Source organism: Mixophyes fleayi, chromosome 5, assembly GCF_038048845.1.
Source record: "Mixophyes fleayi isolate aMixFle1 chromosome 5, aMixFle1.hap1, whole genome shotgun sequence".
NCBI lineage: Eukaryota > Metazoa > Chordata > Amphibia > Anura > Limnodynastidae > Mixophyes > Mixophyes fleayi.
The window spans coordinates 194,805,541-194,821,096 of NC_134406.1; positions in this window are offsets into that span (position 1 = coordinate 194,805,541).

Below are 15,556 nucleotides of genomic sequence, written 5' to 3' on the forward strand. Positions count from 1 at the left end.
TTTGAGGAGTAGGTGAACATAGAGATAACGTAGAGATAAGGAGGATTCAGTCTGGATAACTTGACTGGGCTCGTGGCACGCCAGCCCTGGGTGGAGATAAAAGAACAAAAAAGTCAGTACAGGGGTTTCCAGAGACTAGGAAACCACCCCTGCGTGCGCCCCTGATGTGTGACATCTTTAGTATACCAAACAGTTATTTATCCCATTGAACTACAAGAATCTCTATTCAACTAACAGAGTGTAGCCATACTTAACACCTACTCCTCTAGTAATTTTTATATTACAACATTTTAAACATCTAAACAAATAATATTCATTAGCAACCAAAGTGCTAATCTTAGTTACCCTAATTAAAAAACGTGGCTATAATATTTATTTATACAAGTGTTAACTAATATATATAAAGCTTAATTGTACACAATAAAACTATCTTTGGTCTATCATAAACACTATTAGCAGAATTATCAACATTTCATACCTTCTCTGCTTTTGATATGTGGTTTCCTCAGAGATGGCTGTTTGCTTTGTTAGCCTTCTTTTAAACTCACTTTAACAAATCAAAATCATTTAGTTACTCACAGTACATGTGTCAATCGTCTACATACTAATTGGCACATTAACCCTTGTTACTACTACGATGGTATTTTAAAAGAATTTGTATAAAAATAAAACTTAAAGCCATATAAGGATACGGACTTCTTTTAAAATAATTCTATATATTTAAATTCTATTTAGTTTAAACTTTCAAAATGGAACAATATTCATTAGTTTCTTGAGATAAATAACATTGTAAAAAAGGATAAAAGATGGCTAGTTAGTTTGGGGAATTTAATGAATCCACCAAGGGATCAGCGGGTAAATGTATCATACTCCGATTTGTACAAGTCGCCGGAAATCAGCGAGTTGACAGCTAAAATTTAAAGCGGCGCTGCCTTGTAAAGGGAAACTTCCCTTTACAAGGCAGAGCCGCTTTAAATTTTAGCTGTCAACTTGCTGATTTACGGTGACTTGTACAAATCGGAGTATGATACATTTACCCCCAGGAGTCCTCTTTCGTCTACATTGCTCTGGATAAACACCTGGGGAACACCTCTACTTTTTTTCTCTCTTCAGCTCTGTATCTTTGACTTGTACTATGTTGTTTGTTCTTAAGCTCAGAAAAAAAGAAAAAAAACAAGACTAGAGGATTTGGCACAGTTAGTAGTGAGTTTGCATTTCATTCATAGTCGTGATTTTAGGGATTATAGTGATTAGCCAGGAGCTTGTCCCGGCATGAGGGACAGCTGGGACATATTTCCACTCTTCACTTTACATACATTCTGTGTGAGCGAGTTAGTGGTGCACTCTTTATATAAGGGAAGAAGGGAGAGAGATGTAGGTGGTTGGAGGGAGATGCTAGCTATGCCCTCCATTCCATGGTGCTGGCCATGCCCACACACAACTAGCCACACCCACATATCACTGGCTACATCTCCGATGGGATGACACTTCTCACAATAGGCCCTTTATAATTTTCAGCCCCAGGCCCATGTGGACCTTGATCTGACCCTTGCCATTCTACCAATATAGATTGATACATATCTTCTTGGTCTATTTGGACAATCTCATTAGTTTGTTGTAGACAATCCGTCATCAATTTATCAGAAATTTTGTTACTTCAAACTCATAAATGTGAACCCTTAAAAATAAGGACCATCTTTGTAAACTGAGGATTGAACAAGAGTGTGAAGATACCGGGTTTATCTGGCCCTGTGCTACCCAGTACCTTCTAGGATTCGTATGGTCACTCAGGCAAAATGCAGTTATAAACATACAACAGTATATTTATTGTCATACAAACAACACTAGAATATTATATACACACAGTAAATAAATGCCAGGCAGATTTACCACATCATCTGTCCCTTACCCCAATAACTTAAGGAGATATAGTCACCTGCTGTCCAGACTTCATGACCCATGGATCCCTCTTAGCTGCATATATAGACTCGAGTTAGAAAACGACAATTCAAAACTCTATCTTGCACCTTCCTGAATGAAATCCAAGCATGAACACCCCCCCCCCCCCCTCGAGTTGTTTCTTATATATCACAGGTCTAATTTCCACAGTCTTTCCCCTCCCTGGGCAAACCCCTGCGTCTATTCTACTTAACCATTGGTCAGTGCTGGATTAGGGGGGCGGGGGGGGGGGGGGGGGTTGGACAGGGGGTGAAGATGAGCTGTCCTTTCAGAGAACCTCCCCTGCTAGATGGCCTGTCTGGACTAGCCTGGTGAGAACAATGGACACTAATTAGTTTTCCTACTCAGGCACATGGCAACCTGATCCCTACCCATAATCCCCCTGGCTTCACTTTAAAGACAATGAATAGCAACCTTACTTCAAGTTATCAATATACAATAAACAATATACATATGTACACTGAACTACAATGTCCCCTTAGCCACATGTTATTGGACAATGCAGTTGTAGTCTGGTGAGCTGGGGAACAAACAGCATGGGCTATAAAAAGGACTATAATCCACATTATGTGAGAAATGAGACATGCTCACAGGGTTTTCAAACTCATTTCGTCACATATACCTCCCCTTCTTTTTTAGCCCTTGTTCCCCAGTGGCTCCCTTGCTCCAAGTAAACCTTTCTCCCCCAAGTCCAAAATCTCTGGCCTGCTGTGGTTTCTCCTGGGTCTGATGGCAAGGTAGACAGCAGTACACAGTTCCTCAATATCCCACCAGGGTCCCATGGCTGCAGGCATATCATCCCACCCAGCTGGAGTGGGGGTTTATGCTGCCCTGTGTCATAAGATGAGACAACAATAAAACTGGGCCACTTCGGTGCATACATGCATTGTATTAGAATTGTAGTCCAACATCCCTTGGGTTCCTTATCCACCCTTAATTGCCCAACTGCAAATAGTCCCTTGGCCTGTTGTTACGGACTTACCTTATCCCCGCCGCTCCGTCCAGCCGCACTTCCGCATTCGGACCATGTGACCGCACCCGGAGGCGGTCACATGACCACAACCTAGAGGCGGGGATTTTGAATCCCCGTCTGTATAAAAACCTCACTCTGACACTCGCTGAGTGTCAGAGCAACACTTACCTGTTCCTGGCTCCTGCTCTTCGTGGATTGCAGTGTCTTCCTGTTCCTGTGTCTCCTGTGTGCTGATCTCTGCCTGTTTGACTTCCCTGGCTCTCCATTCCCTGTGTACCGACCCGGCTTGCTGACCATTCTCCTATTCTTGTGACCCGTGTACCGAACCTGGCTTGTTGACTCCGAGTTGCCTTCTGATTCTGCCTGACTCCATTCCTGTGTACCGAACCGGCTCGTTGACTCCGCTACCACCGCTTCACTCCGCTGTACTACATCTTGAGGCGAACCTGGGGACCGCGACCTGCGACTCCTGGCAGCGAAGCCCACCCCGCCTTGCGGCGGTTCTTGGTGAACACCGGGGAGATCGTTAGACTCCGCACCTCAGGTAAGCCAGCGCTAATCAAGATTAGTAATATAGTATCCAGAATCTGTTACAGTTTGCTCTGACCATGGATACCACAGCTAAAGATCTGTTGGAGCATTTAGTAGGAAGGATGGATAAACAAGAAGCTAACCAAGAGCAACTTTTAAAATTCCTCAATAGCCTATCCACTCGCTTGGATGTTGTCCAGAACACCCTAGTGGCTGGTGGATCACCTGGGCCGGCAGTGGCCCCTGTACCTCAGGCAGCAGCAGCAGCTTCTTCCTCGCAGCTACGGTTACCTAACCCACCTAAGTTCGATGGAGACCCTAAAAATTGCAGAGGATTTTTAAATCAATGCTCTATACAATTCGAGCTTCTACCTGGGAACTTCCCCTCCGGAAAAACGAAAGTGGCCTATGTGATTTCGTTATTGTCCGGTCAAGCCTTAGCATGGGCTTCCCCCTTATGGGAGAGGGACGACCCAATTCTACATAACTTCAACCTCTTCTTGTCCACCTTCAAGAAAATATTTGATGAGCCAGGAAGGGTGTCCAATGCCGCTTCCGGCTTACTACGACTCCGCCAGGGAAACCAGTCTGTGGGGCAGTATGCGGTCCACTTCAGAACCATGGCCTCTGAACTTCGCTGGAATGATGAGGCTCTAGTAGCTACATTCTGGCAGGGCCTTTCAGACCGAATCAAAGACGAGTTGGTATCCCAGGAACTCCCTACATCTTTGGACGACATTATCTCCCTCTGTGTCAAAGTTGATTTGCGTTTCAAGGAACGTAATTCCGAGAAGGAACAGTCGCGGCGTAGCATGATCCGCTTGGCCCCCAACTTCCAAACCCCTGTTCTTCCCCCTGAAGAGCCCATGCAACTTGGGAGGACCCGCCTATCAGCCGAAGAGAGGGAGAGGAGATTTCGGAACAAGTTGTGTTTATATTGTGGTGAGAGTGGCCATCTTCTGAGTTCTTGTCCCAAACGCTCGGGAAACGACAGGGCCTAACGAGTTCTGGAGCTGTGTCGTTGGGCCTCTTTTCTCAGTGTCAGTCAGTTCCCAATAGTAATGATTGCCTGTCTATTCCCATTTCCCTTCAGTTAGGACAAAAGACCTTCCCGCAGTCGGCTCTTCTAGATTCCGGGGCCGCAGGAAATTTCATTTCTGCCACAGTAGTTAAACAATTCGCTATTCCCACACAAGCCTTGGAACAACCCATCTCTCTGATGGCCATTGATGGGGGAAGAATCCCTGAGGGGTCCATCTTGGTACGCACTATTCCTCTTCTACTTCAGATAGGAGCACTTCATCGGGAGAAGATTTCTTTTCTAGTAATACAGAGATCTACCAACCCAGTCATCCTAGGACTTCCTTGGTTTCGTGCCCACTCTCCCACCTTGGACTGGAAATCTGGTCACATATTGTCCTGGGGACAGTCCTGCTTCTCTCGCTGCCTACAGAGAGTGGTTCCCCCGAATAGTCCCAGACGTACCCAAGAATTTCCTGTGACTCTCCTGCCTGAGCCATACCAAACCTTCTCTGATGTTTTCTGTCAACAAGAGGCCACTAGACTTCCTCCTCACAGAATCTGGGACTGTGGCATTGATCTGATACCTGGTAAACCCATTCCCAGGGGCCGTGTTTACCCCCTTTCCCTCCCGGAATCTAAGGCTATGGAGGAGTACATCCAAGAAAATCTAAGCAGGGGCTTCATCCGCAAGTCTGCCTCCCCAGCTGGGGCTGGCTTCTTCTTCGTAAAAAAGAAAGATGGGGGCCTCCGCCCTTGCATTGATTACAGAGGCCTGAATGCCATTACCGTTAAAAATCGGTATCCACTGCCACTGATTTCTGAACTATTTGACCGGATCAAGGGTGCCACCATCTTTTCTAAACTTGACCTCAGAGGAGCGTATAACCTTATACGCATTAAGGAGGGGGATGAATGGAAGACGGCGTTTAACACCCGAGACGGCCACTTTGAATATCTAGTCATGCCTTTCGGGCTATGCAATGCCCCAGCCATATTTCAGAGCTTTATGAATGAGCTGTTTCAAGACCTCTTGTACCAATCTGTAGTCATCTACTTGGACGACATTCTCATCTTTTCTCAAGATCTAGCATCTCATCGTACTCATGTATTGGAGGTCCTCTCTCGTATCCGAAAAAATCAGTTATTTTGCAAATTGGAGAAATGCACCTTCGAGCAGAGACAAATTCCCTTCCTGGGATATATTATTTCAGGCACCGGTCTACAGATGGATCCCACAAAATTGAAAGCCATACTTGACTGGCCCCAACCTTCAGGCCTTAAAGCCACTCAACGCTTCCTAGGATTCTCCAACTATTATCGTCAATTTATCAAGGGGTACTCCTCTCTCGTGGCTCCCATCACAGCATTGACCCGCAAATCTGCTGACGCTGGTATTTGGTCCTCTGAGGCTATCCAAGCCTTTATATTATTAAAGTCTCTCTTTTCATCCGCACCCATTCTTCAACAGCCAGATTGTTCTCGTCCATTTGTCCTGGAGGTAGATGCCTCTTCTGTTGGCACAGGAGCCGTACTATCACAGCGAGGTCCTTCTGGAAAACTTCATCCCTGCGGATTCTTTTCCCGTCGCTTTTTACCTGCTGAGAGGAATTATGGGATTGGCGACAAAGAGCTCCTGGCCATCAAATTGGCTCTCTCCGAATGGAGACATTTACTAGAAGGAGCACAATTCCCTATCACCATATATACCGACCATAAGAATTTGCTGTACTTACGCACTGCCCGATGTCTAAATCCTCGACAAGCAAGGTGGTCCTTATTCTTCTCACGCTTTGATTTCAACATCACTTTTCACTCAGGATCTAAGAACACGAAGGCAGACGCCTTATCTCGCTCTTTTGATCCAGCTGACATGGAATCCTCGGAGGATAAGAAATTCATTGTAAATCCATGTCAAGTATTGGCAGCTACACACCTAAAAAAGGGCTGCCCTCCAGGCAAAACATTCATCTTGCCACATCTACGCACCCGGCTCCTTCACTGGGCTCATCACTCACTCTTCTCTGGGCATGCCGGCATTCGCAAGACCTGGGACTTATTGTCCCGAAGCTACTGGTGGCCTTCCTTGCTGGAGGATGTGAAGAAATTTGTTGCTGCTTGTTCCAAATGTGCTCAACACAAGACCTCTAGGAAGAAGCCTTATGGATGCTTGCTCCCATTACCCATTCCTGATTACCCTTGGTCACAGATCTCCATGGATTTTATCACGGACCTTCCCCCTTCCAAATCCTGTACTGTAGTGCTTGTGGTCACGGATCGCTTCTCTAAAACAGCTCACTTTATTGCTCTCAAAGGCCTTCCTTCTTCCTCCTCCTTAGCCGATATTTTTATTAAAGAAATATTTCGCCTCCATGGCTGTCCTCAACATATTGTCTCCGATAGGGGATCACAATTCATATCAAAATTTTGGCGGTCTTTTTGCAATAAATCCGGGATTAAGCTTGACTTCTCTTCCGCATATCATCCCCAGTCCAATGGGGCTACTGAGAGAACCAACCAAGAATTAGAGAAGTTTCTAAGAATATTTATCTCTAGTAACCAAGACAACTGGGTGGACCTTCTCCCTTGGGCCGAGTTCGCCCATAACAACCATTTTCATGAGGCCATCTCTAACTCCCCCTTTTTTGTTCTGTATGGCTGCCATCCTAGACTACCCACCTTCTCTCAAGTCTCATCTTCTGAAGTTCCAGCAGTGGACTCTCTGGTTCGTAACTTCTCTGATATTTGGGAACAAACCAAGACAAACTTAAAACAAGCAACTACTCGTTCCAAAAAATTCTACGATAAAAGGAGAAGAATGACTCCAAGTTTTGCAGTTGGTGACAGGGTATGGCTATCCACCCAGAACATTCGTTTAAAGGTTCCCAGTAAAAAATTTGCTCCCAAGTTTATTGGCCCATTTGCTATATCTGAGATTATTAATCCCGTAGCCTTTAGATTGAGTCTGCCTCCCTCTTTACGTATACCCAATGTCTTCCATGTCTCCTTGTTAAAACCGATGGTAACCAACAGATTCTCCACCTCATCCAGAACTCCTCCTCCTGCTGTGGATCGGGATCAAGTTGAATACGAGATTAAAACTATCCTAGATTCTCGTAAAGTTCAAGGTGCCATACAGTTCTTGGTGGATTGGAAGGGTTACGGCCCTGAGGAGCGCTCATGGGTAAGAGCCATTGATCTACATGCTCCCCGTCTACTTAGATCCTTCCATAAAAAATTTCCTTTGAAACCCTATTAGGTGTTCGGAGTCCACCTTTATGGCAGGGGGTACTGTTACGGACTTACCTTATCCCCGCCGCTCCGTCCAGCCGCACTTCCGCATTCGGACCATGTGACCGCACCCGGAGGCGGTCACATGACCACAACCTAGAGGCGGGGATTTTGAATCCCCGTCTGTATAAAAACCTCACTCTGACACTCGCTGAGTGTCAGAGCAACACTTACCTGTTCCTGGCTCCTGCTCTTCGTGGATTGCAGTGTCTTCCTGTTCCTGTGTCTCCTGTGTGCTGATCTCTGCCTGTTTGACTTCCCTGGCTCTCCATTCCCTGTGTACCGACCCGGCTTGCTGACCATTCTCCTATTCTTGTGACCCGTGTACCGAACCTGGCTTGTTGACTCCGAGTTGCCTTCTGATTCTGCCTGACTCCATTCCTGTGTACCGAACCGGCTCGTTGACTCCGCTACCACCGCTTCACTCCGCTGTACTACATCTTGAGGCGAACCTGGGGACCGCGACCTGCGACTCCTGGCAGCGAAGCCCACCCCGCCTTGCGGCGGTTCTTGGTGAACACCGGGGAGATCGTTAGACTCCGCACCTCAGGTAAGCCAGCGCTAATCAAGATTAGTAATATAGTATCCAGAATCTGTTACACCTGTCCTCTGTTTCTGGAGACCATGCTCCCCTCCACCACATATTCAAGTGAAAACTGCCAAGTGGCAGGCAAACTTTCTGGCTCTTTGTCCGTTTGTTTCTGGCAAAGATCCAATCCCCCCTCCCCCAAACACTCATGGGACAACTGCCCAGTAGCAGGCAAGCGTGGGGGCTCCATTAATTCTTTGCTTATGGGGAATCCTCTGTCCCCCTCCCAAACCACATGTGGGTGCCCCTGTAAGTATGTTGGTGTGCATCTCCCCTCCCCTGCTATCACATCCAACTGTGGCACTACTGCCCTCGCCTCTGGCGCATCGGGGTAGTGTGAATCCTCATTGGACACATACTTGTCCTCCTGGCAGTAAAACAAAGTGAATGGTCCAGTGCAGGCCTCTTGTATTGGGTTCTGGATTCCCAGATTTGGAGCTGGAGTGCGATGCATCAAAGCTTGTGGGGCTGGTGAATCTTGCTGTGCTGGAGCCCTCTCAGACACCCACTCCGTTAACATCTCCTCATCTGCCAATTCTGCATAGGGAAAGGCAAAAGTGTAGTTTTCCCAGGGCTCCATGATCGTGGCCTCTGACATGACAATTATTCTATCCTCTCCCATTAATTCTGTCCTACAGTCTGTAATCATGATTTCTGCTGAGATCATATGTTGAGCAAGTTTATGATTATCTTCTGCCACAATTGGGTACAGCTGTACATCACTTGCCCCAGAGAGCACACATGTGGTATCCTGCGTTACTTTATTAAACAAAACATTTTCAGGCACAACAGGGATGGATAACTGGTCTTTTCTGTAATTCTGTTCTAACTCAGACACAGTCTCAGGTGCCAATAACACTGGCAAATTATCAGAAGATGCTACTACATGGTACTTACTTGGTAGCTCTTTTCCATCCAAGTCACCAAATGGGAGGATTTCTCCTAATCCTTTCTGAGTAGTCAGAGGTACAACATCCTCACCAAGCAATTCTTCTCCAGTCTTCCCCAAGATAGTATCTTGGGCAACTGTGTATAATCCACTGGGATGGACCTCCCCCTGATTAACAGACTGAGCAGCCATCTTTTTAGAGTGTGACAAAAGATATTCCAATTGGCATTTTTCAGTATTCACTCAATAACACTGATCCTGCCACATTTTAGTGTCTGTAAATCCTTGCCGCCATACCTCATCCTCTGCTTCTTCGAAACTCTGTTGCAGACATTGCATTTGTTCCCAGAGAGGTATGTGGGGACCTAAAGTGAGCATCCATTTCTTATAAACACTAAAGGCATTGATGAGATTCTTCTGATCTTTTAAAAGGCGTTTGAGGATATCCCTGTGCGTGCAGTACAGGTAAGGTACACCCCGGATCTGGCATTCCACTATCAGCTCCTCCATACTCATTGTCTCTAGTGGATCTGTAGAATCTGCTAATGGGACAAATTGTATTAGTACATTTGCAGGGGATTCATCAGGCATGTCACTGTGCTGTAATAGTCCATTTACGTCTTGTTTGTACTGCTGATTATTGTTGTATCTGGATTCTCCCTTGGCCAGATTCTGCATAGTACAAATAACTTCATGTGTAAAATCATCCCATTCTGGTTCATCCCGAAAATTACAGGCACTTGCCTCCTCTTTCAACATTAGGAACACATCCAACAGGTTCTCCAATTTCTCCTGTAGACTGGCTCCTTCCCACATAATAATCTTTGGGCACTCCTCATCCCAATAATCCAAAATGTGCTGCATTGTGGTGGGGTGGTGCAACACATCCATATCCCCATCCTGCAGACACTCCCACAGTCCTTCATCCCAGTACACTTTTCTCCTGGTTGTACTGGACTGCTTCATCCCTTCCTTTGGAAACTTTTTCAACACTGGGCTGTGATCTGCTCTCTTGTTCCTAGAGCTCACACCCATTTTACTTCCAGGGATCACCTCACTGTGATTTCCTCTCGAGACACGGTTCCATCTTGCGCTCTCCTCTGGCGGGGTGCGCTTCCCCTTATCAAATCGGCACTTAGGCGGCATCTTCCCTCGCCTAAAGCCCACAATGCTTTTCGTGACACTTTCTACCTTAAAGCCTTTAGGAGTAAGTTCAGGATAATGTGGTAACTGGTTTCTAGTGCTAACTGCTTTGCAGAGCCCTGGAATGTATCACGATACAGTTCCCCTGCAGCTCTACCCAGAGAAGACCTGGGACTGAGTGACCCCACTGCTTGCCACCAAAATCGTGAAGATACCGGGTTTATCTGGCCCAGTGCTACCCAGTACCTTCTAGGATTCGTATGGTCACTCAGGCAAAATGCAGTTATAAACATACAACAGTATATTTATTGTCATACAAACAACACTAGAATATTATATACACACAGTAAATAAATGCCAGGCAGATTTACCACATCATCTGTCCCTTACCCCAATAACTTAAGGAGATATAGTCACCTGCTGTCCAGACTTCATGACCCATGGATCCCTCTCAGCTGCATATATAGACTCGAGTTAGAAAACGACAATTCAAAACTCCATCTTGCACCTTCCTGAATGAAATCCAAGCATGAACACCCCTCCCCCCTCGAGTTGTTTCTTATATATCACAGGTCTAATTTCCACAGTCTTTCCCCTCCCTGGGCAAACCCCTGCATCTATTCTACTTAACCATTGGTCAGTGCTGGACTAGGGGGGTGGGGGGAGGGGGGGGGGGGGTTGGACAGGGGGGTGAAGATGAGCTGTCCTTTCAGAGAACCTCCCCTGCTAGATGGCCTGTCTGGACTAGCCTGGTGAGAACAATGGACACTAATTAGTTTTCCTACTCAGGCACATGGCAACCTGATCCCTACCCATAATCCCCCTGGCTTCACTTTAAAGACAATGAATAGCAACCTTACTTCAAGTTATCAATATACAATAAACAATATACATATGTACACTGAACTACAATGTCCCCTTAGCCACATGTTATTGGACAATGCAGTTGTAGTCTGGTGAGCTGGGGAACAAACAGCATGGGCAATAAAAAGGACTATAATCCACATTATGTGAGATATGAGACATGCTCACAGGGTTATCAAACTCATTTTGTCACAAAGAGGTTGATGGTCTGTAACCAATATGGTGGAATTTCTTTACTCCCCATACAAGACGTAAAGGTTCATAATCAATTTGTGAATATTAATTCATTAGATCTATATAAGATCTCAACTGAGCCATGGCTTGTGGTTGTGGTGCTCACAGCACTACTTCAATTTTGTCTTCGGACTTGTGGAGACAGGTTTTGTTAATCAAATGTCCAGAGTAAGAATTCACATTAATCTAGACTGGCTCTCAGCCCATATTCATGTAGTCTTGTGAGTACACTTTTTTGTTTAAATTAGAGATGCTCACTGACCCCCGTGTTTTGGTTTTGGTTTTGGATCTGGATTACCGTCGTGTTTTGGTTTTGGTTTTGCCTAACCGCCATTGCGTATTTTGGTTTTGGTTTTGTTTGGTTTGGTTTTGCAATTTGTTAAAAAATTACATTTTTTTGGCCTAAAATAACATAATTTAGGTATTTTTATGTACCTACATTAATATGAACCTCACTAACACTAATTTCCAGTCATTTACATTCAATTTTGACAACTTCCTAGGTCACAATATGATTTTCATACACTTTCAAAGAAAAATTGCTGCAGTTCTTGCCAGTGATAAGAAAAAGGCCATTGTCATACCTGGGCATAAGACCAAAAATCCACCTCTTAAGTGTGGAATTATTTTTACACAAATCCTGACAACAATTGTCTAGCCATTTGTATCTTTTTTAAAGCCACACTCAGTAGAGGTAGGAACCTTAACCATCTGGGATCCTATTCCATGTTACGTCAATTTTCAGCGAGTTCTTGGAAAGCTGTTGGGAAAATCAGAAACTTAGGTTAAAAAAAAAATAACAACAAGCAGTCCAGTATCATCTGCCTCCCTTCTCTCATCTACATCCCAGCACCTGCAATCTACCCCCCAACAGCTTCATCATCAATATCCCCAGAACCAATAATTTACAGTTAAACAATCCTTTGCAAGAGGATGCAAGTACGAAATCTGTCACCCAGTCGCAAAGCGGATCACAGACGCCATAAGGACTATGCTAGTATTAGATCTGCTTCCAATGTCCATTATTAATGCAGCTGGTTTTAGACAGTTACTTGAGGTGTTCTGTCCCTATTATCAAATTCCATCACGACACCATTTTACTAGAAAAGTTATTCCTCACCTGTACCGAAAGTTCTTAAAAATGTAATCATTGGGCTACAAAATGCCATTCTACCCACTGTACACTTAACCACAGATATGTGGGCAAGCGGAACTGGGCAAAGTAAAGATTATATGACTGTGACAGCCCACTAGCAGGGACAGCAGCAGCATGTACCCAAGTATGTCACATTAGAATGGCATGTTGGCAATTGTTTTTTTATCGGCACTTAACTTTTCTCAGTTACAGTTCTTTTTCGCTTCAACACAGACATTTTTTTGTTGGTGTGTGTTTTTTTTCTCTGATTTAAAAAGACTATGTACTTTGACATCGCCTTTCCCCGATGAGGTACTGGGAACACTACCATCAGGACTGGTGACAGAACCGGGTTGCTGATTCTGCTCATATGTGAACTGCTTTGAATCCATTTTAATGAGGCCAAAGCACTTGTAGTGCCAAAATTGTATTAGCTAGATACTGCTGACAAACATTTAATCATTGGGCTACAAAATGTCATTCTACCCACTGTACACTTAACCACAGATATGTGGGCAAGCGGAACTGGTCAAAGTAAAGATTATATGACTGTGACAGCCCACTGGGTTTTGCCTTCACCAGCAGGGACAGCAGCAGTATGTACCCAAGTATGTCACATTTTTCAGAAGTAGGCTAATCTATGTATCAGTAGCTTCACTAAGAGGCATACACCTGACAATCTGTTCCGAAAACTAAGGGATGTAATTGAAAGATGGCTAATCCTGCTTGGACTCTCCTGAGGATATGTAATTTCTGATTACGACCCCAATATTGTTCAAGCATTACAGTGGGTTTGAATTCCATCACATTTCCTGTTTTGCACACACAATCAACTCGGTGTTACAGAACTTTTAAAAAATTACATGCAGGAGATGCTGTTTGTGTCCGGAAAAATTTAGGGGCAATTTCTGTTTTCTGCAACAGCATGTAGGAGAATGCAGCAGCTGCAAGAAGACTAGCATTTGAGGGGAATATACTTTAGTCCAGCGAAGTAGTCACCTGTTAAGAGAGTGCAAACACGGTTAGCTTGAGTCAAGTGATTGCCTTAATAATACATTTTGACAAGGAACTACAGAAATTTAACGTGTGACATAAAACAAAGTAAATGTGCTAACTATATTTTAATTGTAGACGAAATACTTAATTTGCTTCGCAAGGATCCAAGACCTATTAACATCTTGTTTAGACGTCTTCTCCTTCAGTTTTTCTGGCAACTGCTTGTTGTACAAAAAATTGCTTATCCAAGACACCCAGTGGTGATGCAGATGATTCCGCACAACATTTAGATATTTGCTCTGCTGTAAAAGAATTGGCCAAAAATTGTGACAGCTCTGCCCTAAAATGAACTACTAATTCCATTTTGAAGGCCATTATCGGCAATTACATCATAGTACACAGACTTCTATGATGGTGGGATGAATTAGTATTGTTTGAGGAAGATTAGTACTGAACCCTGACACCTCTCCTGTTTCTGAGTGAGCTATGGTACAATAAAATGTAACTGCAGATTAAGACCAAGAGTGTCAGCCCTATTATTTCTATTTCAGCAATTACAATTAGCAATGGAGCTCTTCTCTTTGGGTGTTACCTGTATAACGCAGTAGAATTTGCCTGCAAATTCTACAGACAAGCCTGCTTGTCTTCCTCTTCATCAATGACTCTTAGCAATTGAGCACTCGACTTTGGGTGTATATTACACCTAAACCGTATTAGTGCAAATTAGGAAAAATACAGTTTAATCCCTGCTAGGCCCTCCACCATCCTTTGCATGTTAATAGTAGGATTGGTTGGAGTTATGGGCAAGGTCACACATTTTTTTGTCAAATCCTTCAAACCAGCCCAGATGTCAAACTGTTGTGGTCTGCCACCTGTCTCATCTCTGCTTGTGTTTGGAAAGTGCAAATTGGTGCCAGAACCTCACATGCCAGAACTGCTGCCACTGGTGCAACACTGGTGCAGGACTTACACAATCAACAGCATCCTCATCAGCGCCCTCGTCGGCTATCCAAATCTCCCCCTCATCCTCTTTTAATTCCAAAGTGTCATCCTCACTTGGTGTATCACCGGCTACACTCGGGCTGTTCAGGCACACATCAGCAGAACTGCTGAAAGGGCCCTTCTTTATGGGTACATTATCAGATTGCTCACGATTAGACATACCACTGGTATATCCACCACTGGTGGATGGACTCTCCACAGGGATTGGTGTAATTTCTGATTCTGAGCATACATTAACCTCTAATGCCTTACTGTTTTCTTGCAGCTCGGCTTTGACGCGTAACAGTAGTAGTGCACCCCTTTTAGACTCCAAATTACTTTGTCTTGCTTGCTCACGAGTGACCGTACAAGAAGAAGGCTTGGTAACATTTTTCGATCTGCCACTAATAGAGAAAGGCGAAGGCCTCATTCTTTCTTTGCCACTGCGTGTGTAGAATGGCATGTTGGCAATTGTTTTTTTATCGGCCCTTAACTTTCCTAAGTTACACTTCTTTTTCGCTTCAACACAGACATTTTTTTGTTGGTGTGTGTTTTTTTCTCTGATTTAAAAAGACTATGTTCTTTGACATCGCCTTTCCCAGATGAGGTACTAGGAACACTACCATCAGGACTGGTGACAGAACCGGGTTGCTGATTCTGCTCATATGTGGACTGCTTTGAATTCATTTTAATGAGGCCAAAGCACTTGTAGGGCCAAAATTGTATTAGCTAGATACTGCTGACAAACATGACTTTTGACAGCCAGAAAAATTACTGTAAAACACTGGGGAATATGGGACACCCCAAAAGCACTTGTAGTGCTAAATATTGTTTTAGATACTGCTGACAAATATGACTTTTGACAGCCAGAAAACTTACTGCAAAACACTGGGGAATATGGGACACCCCAAAAGCACTTGTAGTGCTAAATATTTTTTTTGATACTTGACA